Consider the following 24,356-nt stretch of genomic DNA (forward strand, 5'->3'; position numbering starts at 1 on the left):
GAGGAGAGTAGGAACAGAAGCACAGAACAGTGAGCAGATTTCCTCCCAGTTGTCCAAGTCTAGTACAACTCAGCTAGGGTCAAAATGAGAATCCAAATTCCATGGCCTGGAGGCCAGTGACTTATCAGTATTGCCTTAAGTCAGGGAGTAATTTTTTTATTCCCTTAACTCATGCTCACTTTGAGTATAGCTATTACCTTCCAGAGAACTTGAACTGGAGTTTGTCTTTATGTCCAAACAGTTTAGAGATTTTCTAATCACAGTGGTTCTCATCAGGAAAGGTCAGGAGGAATGACATTTTTCATAGTCAGTCTAGTTTAACAGCTGGCAATGGTTCATGCATAACAACAGCAACAATTTGCATTTATATAGCACCTTCCATCCCTTAGGATCTTGGAGTGCGTTATAAACCATGTGTGGGAATAACTTCACTGAAATGACTGTTAAAAATCCCCCTTGAAACTCCTCAGACTGTGGGGTACTGTGAAGCTCTTATCTAGCAGCAAGCAGTTGAGCATTGCTGCGCAGGCCACAGAGAAAGGCACCGAGGAGTTACTGTTTCTTATCAGATGAAACTGGTAGATGAAGGGAAAACAGTCAAACTGCATATCAGAAAATTTGGCTTGAATTGACTTTGAGCTGACACTATCCCTACAGACACAGAGTAGTAAGAAATTTCAAGATCACTGGTGATCAGAGCTCTGGTTTTGTGCCTTTCTGCAGGACACATCTGACAGTACAACTCATTGCACTGACTCAGAGCTAACAGATCTGTATACTTATTGCTCACACTCTGCAGAGTCATTATATACTGGCTTAGATGTTTGTTAGTAAACTAAATCTGGTGGTATTTCTGTCCAAGTATCATGTGAGTCTGTCCCTGCTTCAATCTGACAATATTAGTATGCAGTTCTGTGGCTACAAAGGGCCTTCTAGACCTCCGAAAATCCCACAACCAAGCTTGTATACATTCTACTTGTTTAGAGAACAGAGATAACTACTTTATTTGTACAGAATGAGATGAAATGTTATCTAACTGAAGATCGTGAATTAATGGAGGAAATTCAGAAGGCTTGACTTAATCAGATAAAAGTGTGTATGATGGTCTCATGACTAAATTAATCACTTCCATTAGTGAAAAGTAAGTTCTATACATCACCACGTCATCCTCTGGAAGTGCCTAGCAGTGACATAACAAAGAATACAATGACAGAGAGTCTTTGTACTATCTGAACTTGTCTCAGCATTTTCTAAGGTGAGCCTGAGGATATTTTCTTTTTTTCACTGAGTCACAGGAAAAATTTAATTTAGAGATGAATATAGCATACTAAATATGCAATTAAATTTGTTTTTCCTAAGTACTGGACTTACAACTCATATTAGGGAACAGGCAGACTCTTAATACATGGCTTGAGTCAGAAAAAGGGCTGTACCATATAGCACTCAGTGAAAACAGCAGTTGTACAGCATCTTTTGAACATCCGGATCAGCTCTAAGTGTTGCTTTTCCCACAGTCCTCAAGCAGATCTGTGACATTGTGTGACGGGGCTCACCTTTGTGTGTATAGTGCTGTCCAGGCCACCCCAGCAGTGATTATTCATCACTGCAGTCTCTGCTGTGGCACTCGTAAAGGTGAGGACCAACATTTCTGTGGGGAACTGTACAGTGAAGAACTGTGTAAATGGCAGAGCTGACTTTATAGGCTGATCCTGAAGAAAATGGAACTATTAATGCCCATAATGATGACATAAAAATAATATTCCCCTGAGGACATAATTTGTCATATGTGAGAGGAGGGCTGACAAATGTCCCCGATAAAGCCTAGTATTTTTACTGTTAAAGTGCAAAATGTTGTAATAACAGGCTGAGAATGAACTGACTGTTTAAATAACAGGTTACCTCAAAGCTTCTGCCAGTCATCAAGTTCCTTCTTTTTTTCTAATATTTCATATTTTACCTCTAGGACCAAGGGAACTCTTTGTAATAAGGTGTTTGGTTCTTGTGACTAATTTGCTCAAAGAAAAAAGTGCCTGTAATCTACATTTACTCAGCAATGCTCTACTTAAAACTTAAACACCTGGAAAGATTTTTTTTTCCCCAAACCCTGTCTTCATCTCAGTATTTGTTAGCATAGGCATGGGCTTAGTTCCTGAGGTGTATGGGATTGTTTCACTTGGTTGGATAGCGGAAAATAGGGAAGTGCATGAGGCGACTTCAACGTGGAAAAGTGATGGCTGAGAAAGGGTAAGATACACGTCTATAAAATTCTAAGTGATACAGTGGAAGACAGGTTAGAGCAGTGGAACTCCTTGCCACAGGGTGTTGCATAAACTAAAAGTTCATGTGGGTCCCTAAAGTAGATAAACAAGCTCAGGGGGGTAAGAAATCAAATGCTGTCTGTGGTTCATGAGCTCCCTGAGCTCATGACCAGGGGGTAAGGGAGCACTATGAAGGGTTATCGCTACACATTTACACTGCCCTTGGCCTCTTCCCTTGGTGTGGCCAAGTGCACTGTTCCTCAGTCACTGGATTTCAACTTTGCATTGTGGACACCCAGGGTTCTTTCAGAAGAGGTGAGATGAATCTAATGGCACTTGCAGATAGCGCAAGCGTCCTCCCATGCTGAACGGTCTTTGAGCAAAAGTCATGGACAACGTGAGAGGAGTGGGTGTCCCGAGGCTGGCTCCTGACCTGGAAAGCACCTCTGTTGTTATTTCTGGCTGTGGAATAGAGGCAGAGCCCCCTGACGAACCAGCATTTTGGAATATGACTAGGAAGAAAATTCCCTTCAGCTTCCTTGCTGCCTACCCAAGGGATCTAAATGCTCTGCCTAGCTCAAAGGATACCCTAGGGCAAAACATTGTTTCTGATTCTCGGGCTTGGTGACACAGACCTCTGGATTTCTCTGGGTCTGGAGGTGTTGAGCATTTCTGTATGTAATGAAATTCTCCATATCAGCCTCCTCCTTCCTCCCTTTCTGCCCCTTCCTCTCTCTGTTTAACTGAGGCTATGGGGTCCCAGAGCTCTCTGTGGCTGTTCTGTTCATAGCTTTAGCCCCTTTCCTAGTGCAGCAGCTTCATCAAATATTTTTCAAGGACAACTTTTCTCCCTAAAGGTTTGCTCAGCAGCAGCGTCTGTCTCATCTAGGGAATCTATTCTGATTAATTTGACTTTAGCTTTCTTTACTGCTCCAGTGGAGTCCGAATTTGTCAAGGACTTAAATATATATACATACACCAGGGAAGTTTAAAAAAAAAAAGCTGGAGCACAATGCTCTGCCTCCTCATTTTATTAAGAGGATACACGGTCCCTTGCAAAGGCACTGCAGCTACCAGCCTGGCCAGCGCTGACTGCAGCAAAGCTGACTCCTGCAGCCCGGGACTGGCTGTTCTCTGACGCAACCGCCGCATTTGTGGGGTCACCAGATACCTTGGGGGTGGTGTATATATATTTTTTTTGTTGTTGTTATTAACCGTGTGCTAACCGGGGAGCAGGGCGGGCTGGCGGCCAGCAGGTGGCTGTCACCCCCCAGAAACGGCTCGGCCAGCGCCGGGAGCCCCGCGCCGGTGCCCGGTGGGGCGGCAGCCGGCGGCGGCGGGGTCCCGGCCTGGCCTCGGCCTCGCTGGGCGGCGCTGCCTGGCCCCCTCTCAGCGGCCTAGCGCCGGGCCTTCGCCTCCTGCACAGCCCTCAGCGATGCAGAAGGGCCCTGAGTGTTTTCCACTTCCAGCCTAAGTCGGGGTTGCAGCCTCTTCTGGCGTCTTGATATTGTCCCAGGCTCGTTCCCCGCACTGCTTGCTGCAGTTGCTGCTAGAAGCGCACCTACTTCTAATGCCGCCTGTCAGAGGAACCTAGTTGGTGTAGGTCCGTAGCTTAGTCTTATGTAGGTCTCTTCTAGCCATAGTGCTTGCTCGAAAAGTACTGCTTCTTAAGCAGCACTTGACAACTTTATTGCTGTAGTTCAGCTTATTTAAATAGAAATTGAGAATGGAATTTATAAGAAAAGAGCTAAAACCTACAGAGGCACCACTTTCAGCAGAACTTAAAGAAAAACTGAGGGAAAATGAAAAAGCAATGAGACATCTAGCTAAGAGCATCTCGTAAGATGCTGACAAGGTCTTGGATGATAGCAGAAACCAAAGGTTAGTGTGACTGGAAAACACCTTTTGTGATGGGCCATGATGAATTTCTAACCCTGAAAGAAAATAAATCAACCTGACATTCAGCTGTGGTTTCCCTGCTTCTCTCCCCATAGTGAATGCATGTTTCATTAACAGCATATTTTAAAAGAGCTTGTGAAACATAAAAAGAGAGGTGAAGGTAAGGCTTGTCTTTCTCATCCCACATGTGGAATTAGTATCAGAAAGGCTGGGAGTTAACTATAGCACTTACAGGCGTCTTTGTGAAATTCCTGAGCTGCCTGTGAAAAGCAATTTCGCTACCATTTCCTTCATGGGTGGTTGGTACAGAGCCCTAGGTAAGACATTCAGAGAAGGTGGCTATAAATTTGCTTTTTCCCTACCCCCTCATATTCTCTGCATGTAGACACATGTATGCCTGACCACACAGTGTGCTTCAGCTGGCAGTATGATTCACATGGTCTGTGGGATACATTTGCCTGAACAGCTGCCTTTGCTACAAAGGCTGGTAAAGTATTGTGCAGTTGCTCAACAGACTAATACCTTCCCCTGATCCTGCCATGTTAAGTGCTTATGGCCTTGAGCTGCCATTCAGTCCATGTAGAACTGAAGACGTCCTTTACACAATGCCTGAGGGTGTCCACACTTAGAAATGTGAGCTGCAACCAGTGACTCTCAGGAAGGATCCCAAAGCTGCAATTAGAACAATTCTCTGAAATTGGGCCAGTTCCCTAGAGCTCAGGACATCTGAGCATCTGTGATATTATCCCTCTTGGTTAGCACAGTAAGGCAGATGAGTTTCCCAGTGCTCTGATCTACAGAGCTTTCCTAATTTACTGTTTGGATTGCTTACCTCCCCCCATTTTTTTTTTTTTTTTTTTTCTTCCCCTCTAGGATTGCCTTTAGATTTGGACTCTTTCTGATTCCCAAGGGAATACTGGAGATGGGGGTAACATGCCTTGTAGGTCACATGGTGCTGTTGGTATTAGCAGTTACTACGTTACTACTGCAAGGAAGAAGCTCATAAAAATGGATTCCAGCTAGTACGGGACGAGCAGACAGAGACTGTACACGGAGGCAGACTCCAGATGCTTGCCTGTATGGTGCATGACCTTTGCTTAGTTGTTCAAGGGTAGCATGAAAGGTGGATGCATTTGAAAGCATTAAAATTCCTCCACATCTTCTGAATATATTTGCTATTTTATAGGAGTTAATTTTTTTTGAATTTCTTCCTGTTGTTTCCTTTCCCAGTCCCCACTACTTAGGAGGTCAACAGAAAGCTACAGCTTGCCTCATATTTATTCAGTGACTTTTTTTCAGACGAGCACCAGTCTCTTCATGCTTCACATGTTTAACCCCTTACTTTGGGTAGAACTTTGCTTCTAGATTTGGAGATAAGTCACTGTTAGTGTCCTTTGTAGTCTTCATATGACACGAAATTTAGAGAAAGATATCTATCTCACAGTATTTAAAATTATTTAAAAGAATGTTATAGTCTTTTTTTTTCTTCCTATTATTCATATTATATTTCCCACAGAGGTATCATTTTAAAAATGATATTTTCTGTTTTAACATACCTAAAAGCAAATGCATTAAAAATGTCTATACCAGAGCATTGGTAGATTAAACCCAGGTTACTCCTAAAGGAATAAAATAATCAAGTTGATACTTCTCTCCAGGCCAGTTTTATTATTTTTAAGCATCTTTTTATTGTTTAAAAATTCCATCTAGCAGCAATTACCAGCCAGAGCTGTGTCTTAGGTAATAAATGTTGAACAAAAATTTGCTTAATAGTTTTACCTCCTTTTTTTTTTTTTTTTTGGGGGGGGGGGGGGGGAGGGGAGGGGTAAGAAAAGGTTTTGATTTTACTTCATATTTGAACATCAACATCAGTTTTTCAAAAGACTCTCCTGTTGTTTGACAGGTACTTTTGTCTCCACAAATTGACTTGTGGGTAGGAAGAGGCAGATTTCAGGCAACCTTATTCCAAGGTGCACTTACCTTTGCGTATCTGCTGTCTGTATTTAGGCTAAGAATAAAAATCACCTCATGGCCTCCATTGTTTCCTGTGGTGCTAAATGGAAAAGAAAACAGTAAGAGGGATTGAGGTGAGGTGCCCCATCTCTGGGCTTGTTTGTGAGCTGTAGAGTTCACGTGCTGGCTCACCACAGCCTCCATCTTCAGCAGGAGGAGGCAGCAGCCGATTTTAAGTGCAAACACGTTTGCCAAACAGAGCCCTGCAATGGGAATTCTCTGTAACTTCTTCCCCTTGGTCTCTCTTTGTCTAAACAAAAATGATAAAGCCACTTTATACACCATGCCTAGGCTTTTACACTGCTGTTGCGTGCTTTGGAGTGAGGGCAGTTATAGTAAAGATACAATTCCAAATGCAGGTGGCATTTTTTGAGCCAAAACACTTTTTTTGTTCACCAAAAAGCAAGTCTACATTAACGAAAAATTTCAGGGAAGGGGTTACTAATTTATGTTCCAGAAAAAGGGAGGATGTGAATATTTCATTTAAACATTTTCACTGTGAATTTTAGTTTTGAAACAACACCTCCATTAGGATTTTTTAAAGATATTATTATTAATAAAGCAATCTAAACACTGAAATTACATCAAACACTTCCTGTTACCACCAATATTGTTTTTCTCCTCTTCCTAACAATTTAAAAAGGACTCATTAAAAGAAAAAAAAAAACAAACAAAAAAAAAAAAAAACAAAAAAAACCCTTAATGTTTCTCTAATTTTAAGGGTTGACCCACAGTGGTTTTTTTCCATACACAACAAACAAAATTAAGAGGAACTGGGCTTTCCTTATTTTTATGGTTGTTCTTCTGTAAAGTGAGGGTCCAAACAGCACATTTAAGTCCTTTATAGACATCTGAGAGCAATTGCTGTTTGCAACATTACAAACTTGAAAATTGATTGAGAAATTTCAAATCAAGCCTTATTTGGAAATTTGCTTCAATTAAAAACAAACAAACAAAAAAAAACCACAAACAAACAAAAAACACAAAACCTTCCTTATTTTATGAGAGCAAATGTAAAAGTAAGCAAAATAGGTATCCAAAATGTTTATTTAAGGCACAGGAGGTGTCTAGTATAGAACAACTGATATGGTCATTTGAAATTAGGGCTACCATATAAGTGTACCTGGTATAACAGGTGCATATAAGGTGAGTAGGTGAGTGCTAGATGAAGAGTGCTGAAGAATAGGATCTTGATTCTCAGAGCAGTCTGTTGAATTAAGGGGTTTGTTTATTGTGCTTGCAAACTCTGCCTTTCTTTGTTTAACACGAGTAAATATTTCTAGAGATGTACACACACATCCCACTGTGTGGTGATAGAATTTAGATGAATACATTCCCTGGACTACGTTAAAATATCTGTATAATTTTTCATGATTATTTCCTTCTAAGAAGCACACAGCATGTAAAGGATGCAGTTGCAAACCATGTTGCTTTGGCTAGGAAAAATGAAATTTCCTTTCAGAGCTTCCAAACTCATTTGTAATGAGGCACATGCTCTGGTTTAGAAATTAGTGCAACCAAATGATCCAGAAGCAAGAGTTAATGTCATCTTCACCACGTCTGGCATTGCCTGGAGAAAAAATGCTGTGCCCTGCCATGTGCAACGTTATGCCATCTAGCTGAGTCTCCTGGAGGCAACACTGGCTTCTTACTAGAAGTTATGCAGGTACAGCCAGGATATCTGTACAAAAGCACAGACAACATGCTCTGCAGATGTCTTCACACATCTCCAGTGGGAATGTGCACTCTGCTTGGCAATGGATGGACCACAGTCCCCACTGCTCTTTTAGTAAACCTATACCTAGAGAAATTTGGGAGTGTCTTTTTGTTGAGATGCAAATCACAGAGAAATTGGCACTGTAAAGACAAACTATTATTACTTTTGACCTCTTGCAAGTCGTTCATTATAACCATACATTGTTAAAGCAAAGGTTGCCGTGACCTGGTCAACTTTGCCATTGTCCCCTAAATGATTTTGTGAGAGTTATCTCCCACTAAAGCCAGTAACTTCAGCAATCTGAGAAGAACTATTTTGAAAAGAGCACTAATCTGTCTTTTCTTCCTTCATTTTGATCACCACATTACTCACTTGGAAAGTTGTATACTGATATCAGCAAATATCCATCTGCTTTTTATCTTAAATGTGCCATGAGTATCGATCATTTCAGTTCTGAAAAATTAATTTCAGACTTGTTGTTATCATTACTTTGCTGTCAAAAAAAAAGCACACATTTTATGACTGCTTGATGCTGGTAAGCTCCACTCTTTGTAATTTTTTAAAAAGACTGGATCTAGAGATACACAAAGAACAGACAGCTGGCTGATTCAGAGCCTGAGCATGAAACTGAATGTAAGCTGCAGTACTCTGCTTCTCAAGATTGTAGCTTTCCCATTTTTTTCCTCCCTGTATTTTCAGGTTGCTTAAGAAAAATAACCATGTAATAACCATTAAGAAGAATACTCTCTCTAGACCGTTTAAATAAGAAGATTTATTTATTTATTTTTAGTACTGACCTTTAAATCTTGCTTGGATATATAATTACTACTATGATAATACGATAATTTGTATGATTGTGCCCTGGCTAGAAATTTGGAACTGCATTTGAAGAAAACCATGGAAAAAAAAGGGGGTTGGGGAGAGGTGTGACTCTGTAAGGGAAATGGCTGCTTTTGAATGTTCACTTTATGCTTTCAGATAGAAAGAAAAGACTATGAAAAGACTGGCTGAAACATTTCAGCCATGTCATATCTTAAATAAAAAATAAAAATAAATAAAAATAATAATTAAAAAGAAAGCTTCAGAGAGTACTGCTCAAGGTTAAATGTTCTGGTAACGCAAAGCAGAGAATGACCTAGCTAGTTTGACACTTGAAGAGTTTTTATCTGCCTGTGTCCATGTTGTACACCAAACATTTGCTGCAAATGCTCTAAGTTCTCTGCTGTAAATCTAGAAAAGGCCAAAGGGCATATTTCCACAGGAGATGCTCATATACTGTGGATGAATTCAGTATAAAACTTTCAGACAGATAAAATTAACTATGTCCCATTATGCAAAATTTGTATGGTCACAGCTGAATTGCTGCAACTGGTGGAATTATTCTTTGAGTACCCCCAACAAATGAGAGCAAATTTAGTGGCAGAATTTGTACATGATTTGTGAAATTCCTTATGCTAAACAGGCTTCTATGGTGTTTTAACTTGATTCTCACTGCAGCTCCATGACCTGTGGAACTGAGATTTTATACAGCCGTGTGGGATTTTTTTTTTCTTCTTCAAGTATACCGTAAACTCTGACTGACTTAACCCTATTGGTTCTTAGAAAGAGAGTTTGCAAAGTCTGTCTGCATAAAGACAGACCAAGAAAATAATTAGTTTCTGAGAATGTGTCATTTAACATGTAGACAAGACAGCATTCTTCTGAAGGTGATAAAACCTTGGGACTGTGTGCCTGGTTCATAGCCTTCTCAAGAAAGAATTAGTGTTCTACCTTTTACAGGAAGAGTTCCAGCAAAATTTTGGAGGATGTGCTTGAAGACTTCTAGTAACTACTTTTAGGGTATTGTGCAGCCTAAGAGGAGTGTAACTGTTGGGAAATGAGTAGACATAAGGATGTACGAACTTAAGCTGTAAAGACAAATTTTTGCCCTTTGTCACATGGTCATATGAACTATATGGAGAAGGTAGTTGGAGCTCTGAGCTAGCTAAAAGCCTCTCTGCTGTCATTCTTGTACTTTGACTATTTGCAAAGCACCTTTTCCTACTCCATATCTTAAGCCCACATTGCAGGATGCGAAGACTAAAAGCACCCCCTTTTTCATTACACTCTTCTTTCTCCACTTACAGGAGGGGAAAAAGGCCTTCACACCCCTTGTCTGGGGAAACAGGGAAAGCCTTGCCCCATAGGATGCAAACTTTATGGAGTCTTTTGTCTCTGCCAGCTTTTTTACACTGAATGCTAGGAGTTGTTGCTCTAAGAATGCAGAGAGCAACCCAGTCTGGAATACCAAAAATGGCACCTTGTTAATTAACTAAGCAATCATTGACTTGATTGAATCTCTTTGAAGTTTTCCAGCGACTACGTGCACACAATATGCAAAGAGATTAGTAATGTAGGAACACCATTGTTGGTAGTAAGGTCGGCTTCTTGATCAATAGTAACTCAGCCTGAGCAGACATTTAATCTAAAAGAAAGAGGTCATCTCCAATCAGGTCTTTTAAAGAGATCGACCAACAAAATCTAATCACTGATTACTGAATATTTAGTCAAGCAGTGACCTTGCTTACTGTTGTTTAATCATACATTATTAGCTAATTCCTCCATTCAGCTCCAGCTTGTCAATTAGATTTTGTGCTAATTAATATTTTAACTGTTAAAGAAGACAGACCATTATAGTGTATTTGACACTGACTTCATAGGAACTTCAATATAGCCCAGGGGCAGCAAAGTCAAATCCATCACCGTTCTGCAAGGCTGAATCTGTCTGTCTCCTTATCATTCTGAACAAATGTTTCTTCAGCCTGTTCGTAAAGACCTCCGATGACGGATAGTGCACAGCTTCACAACATGAAGGTATGTTACAACATCCTGCTATCTTGTATGGTGGGAGGAAAGTAAGGAAGGAACATGTCTTTTCATAGATATCTCTGAGCAAAACATCTCACTTCCAAATCTGTCGTCAGCATTAATAATGAACAGATTGCAGTCCCTGCAGAACTCGAATGAACTACCAGAAATCCTATGTTCACACAGTGTTTGTATTAACGATATCTCATCTAAAGTTTAAGAGCCCTGTGTAAGGGGACCTGTTCACACTAGGTAGCAATGAAACAGCCAGAAGGCTGAATAAGAAAGAGGAAGAGAGAGTTTTCAGCTTCAGTGTTACCTTTCTGTCTTGCTTCCCCCAAATCCTGATGGATCAGGAGTTGGGATGGCAGATTACTCTGAGATTCCCAAACACTTGTCTCCAGAGGAAGCCACTTAGAACATTTGTGTCTATATGTCCTGAGTTAATGAGGTTGCTGGTTATTCAGTCTGCACCTGTATTTAAAAATAAAAACTAATACAAAACACTAAATCAACACATCCAGACTTAGCATAAACTATTAGCTCAAAAGTGGCTCAGAGAGGGTGAGGGCATTTTAAGGTCAACATTATATCCAGGATTCTGAAAATGTGACCTTGATGTGAATGTTGAATCATCTCCCTCATCCAGGATGTGTTAGGTGTTCTGGGTAAGAGGTGCTAACCAGCAATAAAACTTAACTTTTTTTCTTTCCTTTTTTTTTTTTTTTTTTTTTTTTAAATTCAGGCTTAGAGTTATGCTTTGCAGTTCACTTTCTTGTATCCCATGTTTTCCAAAATACATAAAAGTCTGACCTGAATTTTTAAAGCAGAAATCATGGCTTTGATTCATTTTTAAGCCTAGGTGGAAACCTGGGCAGCTCTATTTCTTCCTGAAAGCAGTAAATCCACAAGTTCATGCAAGAATCCCCTCTGTGGGATGTGTTTTGGCAACCTCATCTGCCTCACCTGTGCAAGGATCAGGGACCTGTTCTCAATCAGGCACCAAAACAATGTCACTCTTTGAAAAGTTTTGGAAGCAATTACCTTCAGCTCGGACCAGTGGCCTCAATGGCTAAGTGCAGACAGCTGAAAACAGATGTCAAAATGTCACAGCATCTCAGCAGAATGAATCCCACTGTCTCCTGACTATGCTTGCCCTTTTAAAACCCATTGGTGAGCTGCACCTGATGTTGCACCTGCCTGCACCAGACCCCTCAAAGTGAAACGGGCATGAAAGATGTGCAAATAGAGCATATTCAGAGGCTCCTGTGCCATGACCACACTCGAGCTGATCTGCAACTCCATGTTTTTCTTCTGTGATCTTTTTTATCTTCTTACAGGGGAATCTTCCCGTCTTCCCTGCCAGCTTAACTGGCATAACCTGCACTTCCTTCTTTCTTTCTTACACCATACTAGTGCTCGCTTATGGGACTCTGAGCCTGATTTTTTTTTCCCCCAAGCATGTCAGCTGTTCCTCATCAAATACATTATCTATTTCTATAAAAATTTGCCTCTGCATCCTTTGACCCTCTTGGTTATAATCATGCTTTACTCACATTAGTTTCCTCTTAAGGGCAATACTGACCCGTTTCAGTTCTTAAAGTTCAGCAGTATCCATGAAATGCTGCACCAGGAGCTATATTACAATTTTCTTCTTCCTATTCAAGGGAAAAAAAGAAAGCAAAGGAGAGGGAGATATTAATTAGATCATGTTCAGTTTGAATTGGCAATTAGTAACCATTTTTTTACTCTTGCTGCTTTCAAGTCATAATATTAGAGTGCTTTTTTTAATGGTTTGTATTTGATGGTCTCACACTTGGTTTTGGCATCAGTATTCTCAGACAAATGTATAACCTTACACAAGATGATTTGCTGCTTCCTGTGTCCTCCAGTCAGGGACTGAAATTAGTCAAATGTTTGTTTTAATATGTTTTTAAATATTTTAACACAGTTATCGAACACACATTTATGATGTTTTGATAAACAAAAAATCTATGAATACTTTAGATGTTAATTACATACCTGATAACCAATTTGATAACCAGTCTTAGGAAGGATTTTAGTTTTCAGATGGAGTAACTGCTATAAGTAGAGGCAGTAAGGCAGAATTGCTTAAATGTATCTCCCAAGGTTTAAAACCAAAGCTTCCATTTATCTAAAACAAAAGCAAGGAGGAAAGGGACGAGTTGAATGGCACAAGTGCTGTGAAGTTGTTTTTGTTTTATTTTTATGTGGCTATCATAAACCTCATGCAGTTTCTGATGCTATGAAAAGATATCTACAGCAGATTTTTTCTTTTCTGTCATTCCATGCCGTAAGTTTTCTTTTTGCTTAGGGTTAATGCTTTCATTGCCTCATCCTGAGCAGAACTGAATCCTCAATTCTCCGTATAGCTAAGGGATGTCGTGGCTTCTCAGAAGGATGGGCACTTTTGAAGTGCAGGGTCTATTGGTTTCTGAGTACCATTATTCTCCTGATTCAGCACAGCTTGATGTCAACAATAGCCGCCTGGGAAAAGGAAAAATCACCCTTGTACTTCACTGGTGCCATTTTAGTGCCTGATTTCCTTTTATATTTTTTGTATATCACAACAGCACACCATTTCAGATATGGACATGTAAGCAGAACATATATAAGTACAATTTTTGTGTATGTTTTTGCTTGTTCTCATGTGTGCATTGAATAGGAATTTTTCTGAGAAATCAATGAATTTACATTAAATTAAAATACTGGCAGAGAAAAACCAGCATAGGCTTCAACCTCTATGCCGCTGTGCTACCATGGGAGAGTAGCTTGTCTACAGACACAGTCTTCCTTTGTAACACCCTGGGCTAAACAGAGCACAGCATAGCAGGGGAAGTTCTGCCACAAAAGGTGGTGGAATTTGTTCATGTGCAGAAAACTGAGATTTTATGTCCCAGATGGTAGTTTTATGGGCCGTTATGATGTCTCAGACTGACTCAGTAGGTGAAATGAAGGAATGAAAATAGTTCTATTACTAAAAAAGAAACAAACAAATGAAAACCCCAAACAACTAAAGCTGAATATTGGGAGCTCAGTTTTTGGCCCTCACTAGGACTCAGTAAGTCACAGACCAACTGCTGTTATTTATGCAATGGTACGGTGTGATTAGATTTCCCCTGGATCATTAGAGAGTCTCCGTGGGTGGTGATGTGCCAGTTACTGTTCTCAGCTGGAAGGAGAGTCAGCAATAAACAGCCAGATGGGGGAAAGAGGAGAGAAGAAAATTCTTAATCAGAGCTGAATTTTCAAATTAAAACTGCACAGATTTTATGTGAAGAAAAAAAAAAAAAAAAAAGAAAAAGAAAAAAGAGTGCTTACTTTGTTAATTCCAGAGACTTCAGTTGTCTTTCATTGTCTTTCCCTGTAACAGCAGGATGAGGAAGATCTGTTGCTTGGCTCTAAGTTGATGTCCACAATTTGCAGAGGTCTTGAGCAAACTCTGGCAGTGCCCCGTTGTACATTGCCCATTTCCCGACACAGTCTGAGCACACTCGCAGCAGACGGGTAGGGATGTGCATGTCACATTATCTTGTAGGGTGGCAGCTAGTATAGCACCCCAATCTTTGGCCTTTCCAGTAGTGTAAGTTTAAAATACAAGAAGCCAGATGGATTTCACTATGACGGGACTAATTTGCATTTGGGACTAACTCACATCATCTGCTATTGTTTTCCTGCTAAGGTGTGCTTAGAAAGAAAAGCTTCCAAAGTCGTTATGGGTGTCCTAGGCCTGAACCCATTTTTGTTCACTTACTATGTTTCATAAAGGTGTATTTAAAAAAATAAAATAAAATAAAAAATGATAAGAGGCAATGAAGGTTCAAATCTTTCCTCATCCCAATTTAGAGGCATTGATAGGAGGAGAGTTCACTGGAAAACTGTGCTTCTAGATTTTGCAATAAAAACAATTTTTTGCAATATCATCTTATGCTGATGAGGGATAAAAATTTAACTTTTCAAAACATTGGGAAGGGAGGTGGATACTTGTCTTTGAAAAACAATCCTCCAGTTCACACTCATATTGTAGTGGGCTGTGCTCCAGAGGTTTGAGGTCTGCTGAGCTTGCTGAGAGAAGACTCCAAATTGATTCCCCCTAGACACCCTCTCTGCCCTGTCCATGTATTGTGGACCACTGACAAAAAGGCTGTGGCACAGTGTTACAGATTTTCACATTCAAACAATGAGGGTGAGCTTAGGGAGGATCAATTCAGGGGCAGTAAACTGTGAAAACACTATTACAAAGGATTCATTCTGTAAAAGAATACAGCAAATCATGTTAAAACAACTCCTCTTGTCAGGGCCTCAGTTCTGCAAATGGAATAATGTTTCAAATCACATTGTAACATTTTACACCAAACCCCAAGGCTTTCAGCTGTAAGGCTGTATACAGTAGCGAATGATAAACTCTGTTGAGCACTGTGTCCTAAACTCTCTTAGCTATTTTCCAAAATATTTTGGATTTTACTGTTTCTCAGCACAAAGGTAATGTTTTCTAAAAATCATTTTTATATCAGCATATGGCATAATAGCCAGTTACATGGCTTTGAGAAACCTATATCATCTAATTATTATCCTTTAAAGATATAAAGATATAAATCTGTCCTACAAAGATATCAATCTCTTTACTAATACATTTCCATTAAAGATGTGTCTTTTTCAAATAGACGTCATTGCAATAAATCACTGTTAAAATACTAGACCACAAAAAATGTTTCTCACCTTCTCCCAAATGTGGAATTTCAGCTTTACCTGTTTTCTTCTATAGCACCATTCACAGTGATGTCAGCATGTCCAGTTTTCCCCTCCCAAAGGCCTAAGACTAAAAATACCCTCCTTCAGATAAGTGACAGGTCTAAAATTTACTGTCTTAGGAACCATCAGGGCTAGACACTGCAGCTTGCTGTCATTCAAAAGTCATGATTCACCACTTACCAACAAGATAAGGCTTTGGTTTCAAAGTCCCAATATTCAGGAAATGTGAACCAACTTACTGGAATTACTTTATGAGAAATATCTATTTTAGAAACTTCTAAAACATATGAATTTTTGTCTCCCTCCATCCGAGGCCTTTATGTTTTTCTCTTACTGTCACACTCTTACTATTACAATAGTGCTTGAATTTACACACTGAGAATTTAAGGAGGAAAAAACCCTACTCTTTCTATAGCTAATCTGAATGGTATCCTGTACTTAGATTGCATTTCTTCCCCCGCCACAGATAATATCTACATGCAAATTTTTAATTTCTGGATAATATTATCTTTCCTGTGCTATCCTGTGTGTTTTCTTTTCCTGTGTTATTTTTCCCGTGTCACATCTTTAACTGTATTCTTGTAAATTTGGTGTGCATCTCATGCAGTTTTTAGATCAATAAATCTTTAATATTTGGGGTTTGAGGTAATTCAAAAGTCAGAAGAGCAAGTGTAAGAAATAGAAAAAATGCATTAATGTTCTGGATAATTTAGGGGGGGGAAAAATCATGCTAGAGGTACTTTAATTAAAAGGGAGGCCAAGCAAGGGATATGTGAGGCTGGGGACACTGAGTAGCTGTTACTACTCCAGTGCTTATTAAATTATTTAAAAGAAGTAGAATAAGGGAGGATCAATACCCATTTCCCTTCCTTGCTTCCTCTTCCCCACCCTATGCTGTAGCCTGATGGCTGACCCACACTCTCAGCAGCAGCAATGTTCACTCAAGTCTCTTCAGGCAGGAGAAAAAGCTAGCAAAGTTCTCCCTCACTATGGGTGGAAAAGAAGGCCGTTTTTCTTCTTTTTTTTTTTTTTTTTTTTTTTTTTCCTTTTTTTCTCGTACTTTGTAACCACTGCTGTGCACTTTATTTGCCTTTTACGCAGTTCAACTCAATCAGCACATTTAGTAGGGGACCTCTTGGGCTGTTCCATTTAATATACAGCATTTTTTTTCTGGGCTGTTAATTTCAGCAAGGAAAACACAAAAGCAAGCAAAGGACGTCTGATTTGAGAAAGACTAAACTGCTTCTTTGCCTCTTTCTTTTGGATAGCCCTCTGGAATATCAGTTATTTGCAGAGCTGTCATTGTAGCAGACAAATTCTCTTACCTGAACAGACCTTGCTGGAGAGCCCTGCATCACTCTGAACTGAAAGCTCCCACAGCTCTCTGAGTGACAACATCACTCATTTTTTTTTTTCTGACCTAAGTCAAGCAGAGTCTTGCTTGAATGACTGATATTCTAATTACTAAGATCTAATGCCTTATGCAGTGTATACAGGTGTAGAGTATGAGAGAGGATTGCAATGGTAGTTATATACCAGTGTAAGCCTTTCAGACAACATTTGTACAGGACCTGGTTGTGAACTACTGGTGATTTTAAACAGAGGGAGCCTTACCTAGAAAAAATGCAGATGCTGTGTCTTAAATGGAGTTGCTCAATCCATTCCTTACTGATGAGCTATCCACAATACCATTGCTGGTTCTCATGAACCTTAAAAATATGCTGGCTATTACTTAAGTTCTACTTTTTAACAGACCTTGTAACACCATGCAGCCATTTTCCAACCCCAAATCTCATCTCCTATCTTTTAAAATCGTTGTTCTATCTTTATAGCATCAGAGGTCTAGAAGGGAATAGGGACATTGTATCACTTTGCACAGTAATGGGGGAAAGAAAAGGGAATTGTCTATAATTTGTTTCTCCATCCAGACAAGTCAAGCTAAGTTATGATGGGAGCGGTGCAGCAGTCATGATCACCTACCGTTTTATAGCTGATGTGATTGTTTTTATGAAGCCTATAACATTTTTAACAGTGCTGTTGTGCTGATCATTGCTCTTGTCTCAGCAGAACAATATTACTACAGTCAAGTCAATTCAGCTTGCAAGCAGGGCTTTCTACTGGCAGGATGTGAGAAGAAAGTGCACAGAGAATTCACTTTCCTTCCTCAAACACAGGCAGGGGACAAGAGAGAGCAGGGACACTGGTCAGTTGGTCAAACCTTTCAATGAATTATTCAAATATATTTTTTTTCCTTTTGGCAAGGTGAAGAGCGATTCTGCCACATTTCAGATAGATAGCAGCCTGCCATTTAGCGTGACTCTTCAGCTGTTGTTATTCATGCAGTGATTGGGTGAAGGGCACAAGGATGGCTAAAAATAAAGACTGGAAGAAAAGGTCGTGGTTTTCATCGATCTGTCTGAATTCTTGAAGGTGCTGCTTTGCAGAGGGTCACATGAGTGACAAAACAGTGCTGCCTACAGCCCCACAGCAGAAGGGAGTCAGGTGGAAGGGGGTGAAGAGGGAGACAGACAGTAATCCCCCATTGTTCCAGCTCCTTCATGCTTGGTTCTTCTGCCTGCATGCCCTTGTTTGACTGCTTACTTGATTGCTCATATTTCTGGTCTGAATTGCAGCAGGACATGACTTTTAAGCAAACGAGTAACATCTTCCTAGCATGAGACAGGGTCAAATTCTGTGAAATACTCCTTTGCTGGTGTTGGTAGCCTTACTGAAAAATCCTTTTTACCTTCCACAGCACCACAGAAATTGCAGCAGTTTTTACCATTGTGATAAGAAGAAAGACTTAGCCTTCTTCTCCAGTCTTTGGATATTCCTCATGTCATCAGCATGTCTCCCTGTTTATTCCCCAATTCCGTGCAGTAGACTGATGTTTCAGTGATGAAAAACAGTTACCTCAGCTACTTTTAACTTGTCTAGGCCATTGCCCCTGTTTCTTGAACACTGAAATACTGCCAACCCCCCAATTTTTTTAAATTATTTGCCACCAGTGTCTGTTTTATAGCTACTTATAAGAGAATAATACTCAACTGACAAAAGAATCAGACCTCAAGTGTAGCCTCCCACTTACCTTGATGTTACCTTGGAGCATTTGCTTTAAAGTCAGTGAATTCACAGTGGTTGAAAAAGATTCATTTCCATCATATTTTTTTTTTCCTGAAGCATGTTCTCCTCTGTTTTTGCTTTCCACCATCTGCTCGCTGTTGATCTGATGTCAGGATTTCTGTTAGAGTCCATTGTACGGACAGGGTTTGACAGTTCTTCTAGTCTTTTGGCCCCAGGAGGCATTTTTAAATCCATCTTTCTTTCTTATCAGAGTGTTAGTTGGTCTAATGAAGGATATTAATTCTGTAAGAATGGAAAAGAAAACAGACAAGCCATTAGAACCCTGTTGTATTTAAAATTGTGGCTTGTGGAGGCAGGTGAAGACCCTCTGTCTGGCCTTTCAGCTTCCTGGGAAAACTTGCCACTTTCCGAAATATGTCTAGATTTAGTGGTTGCCGGTCCTATTATTTTATGTAAGAGTTCTGACTTAAAAACAGCTGTGCTACATTTTACACATCTAGGGGAAATTATTAGCAAAACAGCCAGACTCCAGAATGGTTTTATACACACAGATGTAACTCCTGTGGAAATCACTGGGAATTGCAAATAGTTCCTTCAGGCATAAGTGCCTGAGGAATGAGTATTTCTTAATGTGGGCTACTACTGCAGGCAGGAGAAGTCTAGTAGACTGGCACAAAGTTTGGTGATTGTGGATGTAAAATGGCATTTCCACTAGGTGGATATGCAGGGATTTCCTTGTATTCTTCTTCCCTAAGTGAGCATTGTGTTACTGAGAAAGGATTGAACTCTCTGGGCCTTGATTAAAAGTTAAGGTTTGCTCTGATTTATTTTTTAGAGATTTGTGTGCATAGAAGTGTCTGTGAGCATCTCTGTACACATGGTTTTAAAGAGTCTTTAAACCAACAGTGGACATCTGGCAACATAAGTTACCAGCTGAACTCTTCTGCTTTTGCCAGGTGAGATTTAAAGAGCTAATGGACATTATGGAAAGAATAAGAAGGAAACTTCTGGTTTCAACTAGCACTTTCTTCTTTTTACCAAAATAAGTTCTGACATCCAGGCCTGTGTTTGAACTAACAACTGCTGCATGACTCTACTTACAGCTTCCAACTCATTATTTGAAAGTGCTGTAGGATAACTTGAGTAGGAAATGTGTCATATAAAAGCAAATTTTATTTCATTCTCTTTGGTACTTTGTTTTGAGCACATAGAGATTTTAGTTTGCTGAAGGTCTGCCGTATATGTACGTGTTTATGCAAAAAAAACCCACTATGATTATACCTATAGAAGACTGAAAAGAAATTAAGTATGAATCCCAAACAGGAGATTCTTGTTATTCTTTATACAACTCAAAACCTACTACTTATGATTCCTTTAGCTCCAGTTAAAATATAATGATCGGTTTAAACTTGAAGACTGTATGTACATTTGTATAATGTGCTCCCCTGCAAGCTCACTGCCTAATGATTTTATAAACAGTGGCCATATTGGAGGATCACATTGCTGCATTTCAAGACGTGAGTTCTTTGCTTTCTTTTCCCATTTTTGTGTTTGTATTCCGGCATATATTTAAAATTTACTTGAGAAAAATAACTGTATGTATTACACACATATGGGTTTAACCATTGCACACACAAGAGGTATGTATGCCTTGGACAAAATACATTAACAGTACTAGAGATCTCACCCTCACACTTTTGCTTTGCCAGGCCACAGAGAGCCTAAAGCATTCAGGTGCATGAAACCACACAGCGCTTTCAATTCTGGTTGATTTTGTTGGCAATCCATATCAGCAACATCTGGTTCCTAATTGGCTTTGATGTGGCTTTTCCCAAGTTTTCAATATATGGCCTTGAAAAGACCATTGTTCTCTTTATTAAAATAACCTGCTTTGAAACAAAGAGTCATGTCTGCCACAGATTCAGAAGGAGCAGAGAGAGAATAAAAGGTTTATCCAACCTGTGAGCTGTATGGGTAAGTGTTTTATCATGGAGGATCTGGCATGTCCAGGTTTGCAGAACCCTGTGGAAGTCAGAGGCAAGCAGGGATTCTGGCTTCTAGTTTGGATGCAGTTATAGGCTCCTATGTCACAAGAGGCGGCTAGTTAAATCCCCCTGCTCCTTGGTCCAACAGGAAAACTGCATGAAAGGCAAGACCTGGTTAGATACCAGCTGCTGTCTCTGAAGGGAATTTTCCTAGGCAGACATGCAGACAACAGTGCTTTTACCAAAGTCCTTGTACCCTCATTTCAGAGCATTTGAAAATGAAGTGGAGGGCTGACAGCTTTCTCTCTTAATTGTGTAGTGCTCAATATTCAATATGGCGGAAGGGGAAACATCTGTTCATGAGATTCTTAAAACAAATGTGGCATCCTTTTCCTTCTTTGTTACTAAAGCGCAGTCTGTAGAAGAAGAGATACAGGTCATGCAAATATTACTTTCTATGAGCTTCTATTTCTGGTAAGTGAATTGTACAGAGAGAGATCAGAGATGGGAAGCTTCCATTACATAGTTAAGATGGCAAGGCACAACTGCCCTCCAGACCAGGAGAGAAAGCTGCCGTGGGAGAGATATACTTTTTATGTGGCAATGTTTCACCCTTCTAGAAATTCCGCTGCTGAGGATTCACATCTGTTTACCACATGAGTACCTCAAATGGATGCAGATAGAAACATGAACTGGTCATAGGTCTATACCCAGAAGCATATTCACTTCACCATGCACTCATGCATCTGCTAGGGGTGGTCTAATTGTTTTCAGTATGCCTAGGAGTTTTTATTGTTTTCAGGAGGTTTTTATAATACATGGAAATCCACATTAAAGAGAATTAACAGGTGGATGAGAATTGGTCTTTTTCTGATTGGAGACAAGCTGGAAATGGAAAATATAACATAAAACATATTTTGAGGGATGGCAGAGAAGGGTTGTCTTTGTGCAGAAGGGAGTTCAACAGACCTGTAGGAGGTCTTGATTTCACTGGCACTGTGAATTGTGTCTGGAACTCTTGTGGACTTGCCTCCCCTCTTCTCCTTGGAGGGAGTCCAGATGTGATAAAGCCTGACAAAGCACAAAGTGATCTGTGGCAAAGCCAAGACTTGCAACTGCTTGCAAGACAAAGTAGATCGGGATGCCTCATACAGCTCTTTCATAGCACAGTTGAAACAGTTCCTCCTTCTAGCCACCTTTCCTTTTCCAATTCATTCATCATGGTTCTAATGTATAGGGGGAGTTTTTTTTTTTTTTTTGGATAATGTTCACTTTGGAGAAATGCAATTTCCAAACTGAAGTTGACAGTTCCGTCTTTCCCTACGTTTCTTTACTCACTTCTAAGGACTTTCCTGTGGTGTCTCGGCTGGCTGTCTCTCCACATTGTCAGTTGATTTAAGGAGAGGGAAAGCATCAGTACCTGAAGTGTGGGGACTAGTCTTTAGAAGCATACTTTACTTGATTGTGCTGTATATGTGATGTGATGTAATGGATCATACATTGCTTTAGTTAAGCAACAGTGAAAAAATATTGAGGGAGGCTCTCACTTTAAAACAATCTACAATTTTACTAAAACAAGGCTTCTTTAACTTTCTACATCACAGCAACTTTTGTTAGGATTTTAGGACTGATTTCACAGTTGAAACTCCCACCACGCTGCAAACTAGCACAGCAATTTCTTCTACAGTTACGATTAAATTCAAGGCAGCAGCTCTGCCATCTGCAGCCCATCTGCTGGCCCTAACATCTAAGACTCAGACTTCAACCATGAACAGCTAAACCCCACAAATTGTCAGTAATGAAGAGCCCATCATAATCATTTAATGTGTCAAACACCCGTGTGAGCAAAACAGCGAAGGAATGTCTTTTTCAGGAGAGTGAATATAGGATTTTATGGAGCATTACTTGGGGCCAGGATGGAAATATTTAAGGGTCAAATACTTGGAATGGAAAGTGCATTCAGTGTAGCACTTTGTAATGAAAGAATGACACTTCGGTATGACTATTTGAGTTATACATATGGTAAGAAATGGTTAAAGATGTCTACAGATCTATTTCTTGTAGCAAATAATCAACCAGAGAAGTCATAGAACAGCACACATACTAATTGGCAGCAGTTTCCTAATAGAACCAAGAGTGATGTTTAAAACACAGCAGCTTTGACAGCCATGGCCCTCAGCCATGCCACGTATATATGCAGACTCACATAGAGGTCCCTCTTTGTTGAATGTCCCCAGCTATTTACACCCCAAACTGGAGGGACAGTGCAGCACAGCTGCTGTTGCACAATCTATCCCTGATAACCAGGATACCATGAAAGTTTTGTGAGATTCTTATAAATAACCTACTGCGTCTGTTGTGCCCATTTTCCTTTGCTTAAGCATGTTAATAGGGAATGTAGCTACCCACTGCATTGCTCTTCCAGAGAGGACTCCATTTCCTACATGGTGCTGCAACAAGAGCGAATGAACAGAGACCACAGTGTCCAGTATTTTTGCTATAAATCCTGAGGACAGGTGTTAAGAGTCATTGTGTAATAGGCATTCCTGTGCTAATTTCTGGCACAGGAATGGAATCCTGGATTACTAAAAGTGCAAGCATATTTATTTAAGACTCTATTGCATTTCAAAGAGTGCGTAGCCTGTGTTTCTATGGAGTACTTGTAGCCAGCCATGGTGAGTTGTGCCCAGTACTTATAGTAGTATCTTGAAATGAGGCCAGGTAAAATGCCTCTACAGGTATGTTGCTAGAAGGTTCCATGAAAGATGCCTTGAGGATGCTTCAGAATAAATAATAAAGTTATTTGCATAAAAAAAAAAGAAAAGTACCAGGCAAAACAATAAGGGAGAAGAATGCTTTCTGTGGAAGGAAGATAAAATACACAGAGAAAGTGGGAATGAGAATTTGGATGTTAGTAGATTGTCGCTTGTACCAAGGAGATAAGGATTTTAAATCTGATGTGGAAAGTGATGGGAAGTCATACAAGGGTGATAACTAGAGGAATGACCTACACTGAACCTCTGACTTGGGAAGTTAGACAGAAATAGAGCTGCTTGAAGAAATGGAAGGTGCTATGCCCCTGGGATATGATGAGAATGTTCAGCAGTTCAAGTAGTAATATTACAGAGTTGATATCAAAAAAATAAAGGCTTTCCCTCCTCTGCCCTATTATTTTTTTTTTGTTGTTTGTTTTTTAAATTGAAGATATATCCATGCACACACATATGTCATATTTATTAAATGATATGTAAATATAATATAATAATAATATACATATATTATACATACACACATTCATGTATATATAATTTCACAGATTATAAAATTCCTGCATCTGCAGAGAAAAAGTCTTGTCAGTTTCAAAACTGAGAGTGCTAGTGGAGTTGAGGAGATGGCAGAGAGGAGATGCAGAAGCCATCCATGTGTTTATTCTGAATAGACTTGATGGGAATATTGTCCTTGTACCAAGGTGGCAGGAGCCATTGGCCCATATGTGAGTTCAGCAGGATCCCAGGCATGGTTCCTCAGAACAACACTGTGGATTCAACAAAATATTGCTGAAACCAAGGTGTTCCAAACAAAATTAGGAATTTTTTGATGGAAACATCTCAGAAAATTTCTGAAGAGATTTGGAAACTCACATCTGCATAGATCTAGCGATCTAAGAAAACAGGAAACGTAAAGAATACTTTCATATTCTTTATCCACAATGAAGGAAAATACTTTCCATCTTCTCTGCAAATATATTGTTGAAATCAAATTCATATCAACTGACAGACA

This window comes from Netta rufina (assembly GCF_964035555.1).
Source record: "Netta rufina genome assembly, chromosome: 2".
Lineage (NCBI taxonomy): Eukaryota > Metazoa > Chordata > Aves > Anseriformes > Anatidae > Netta > Netta rufina.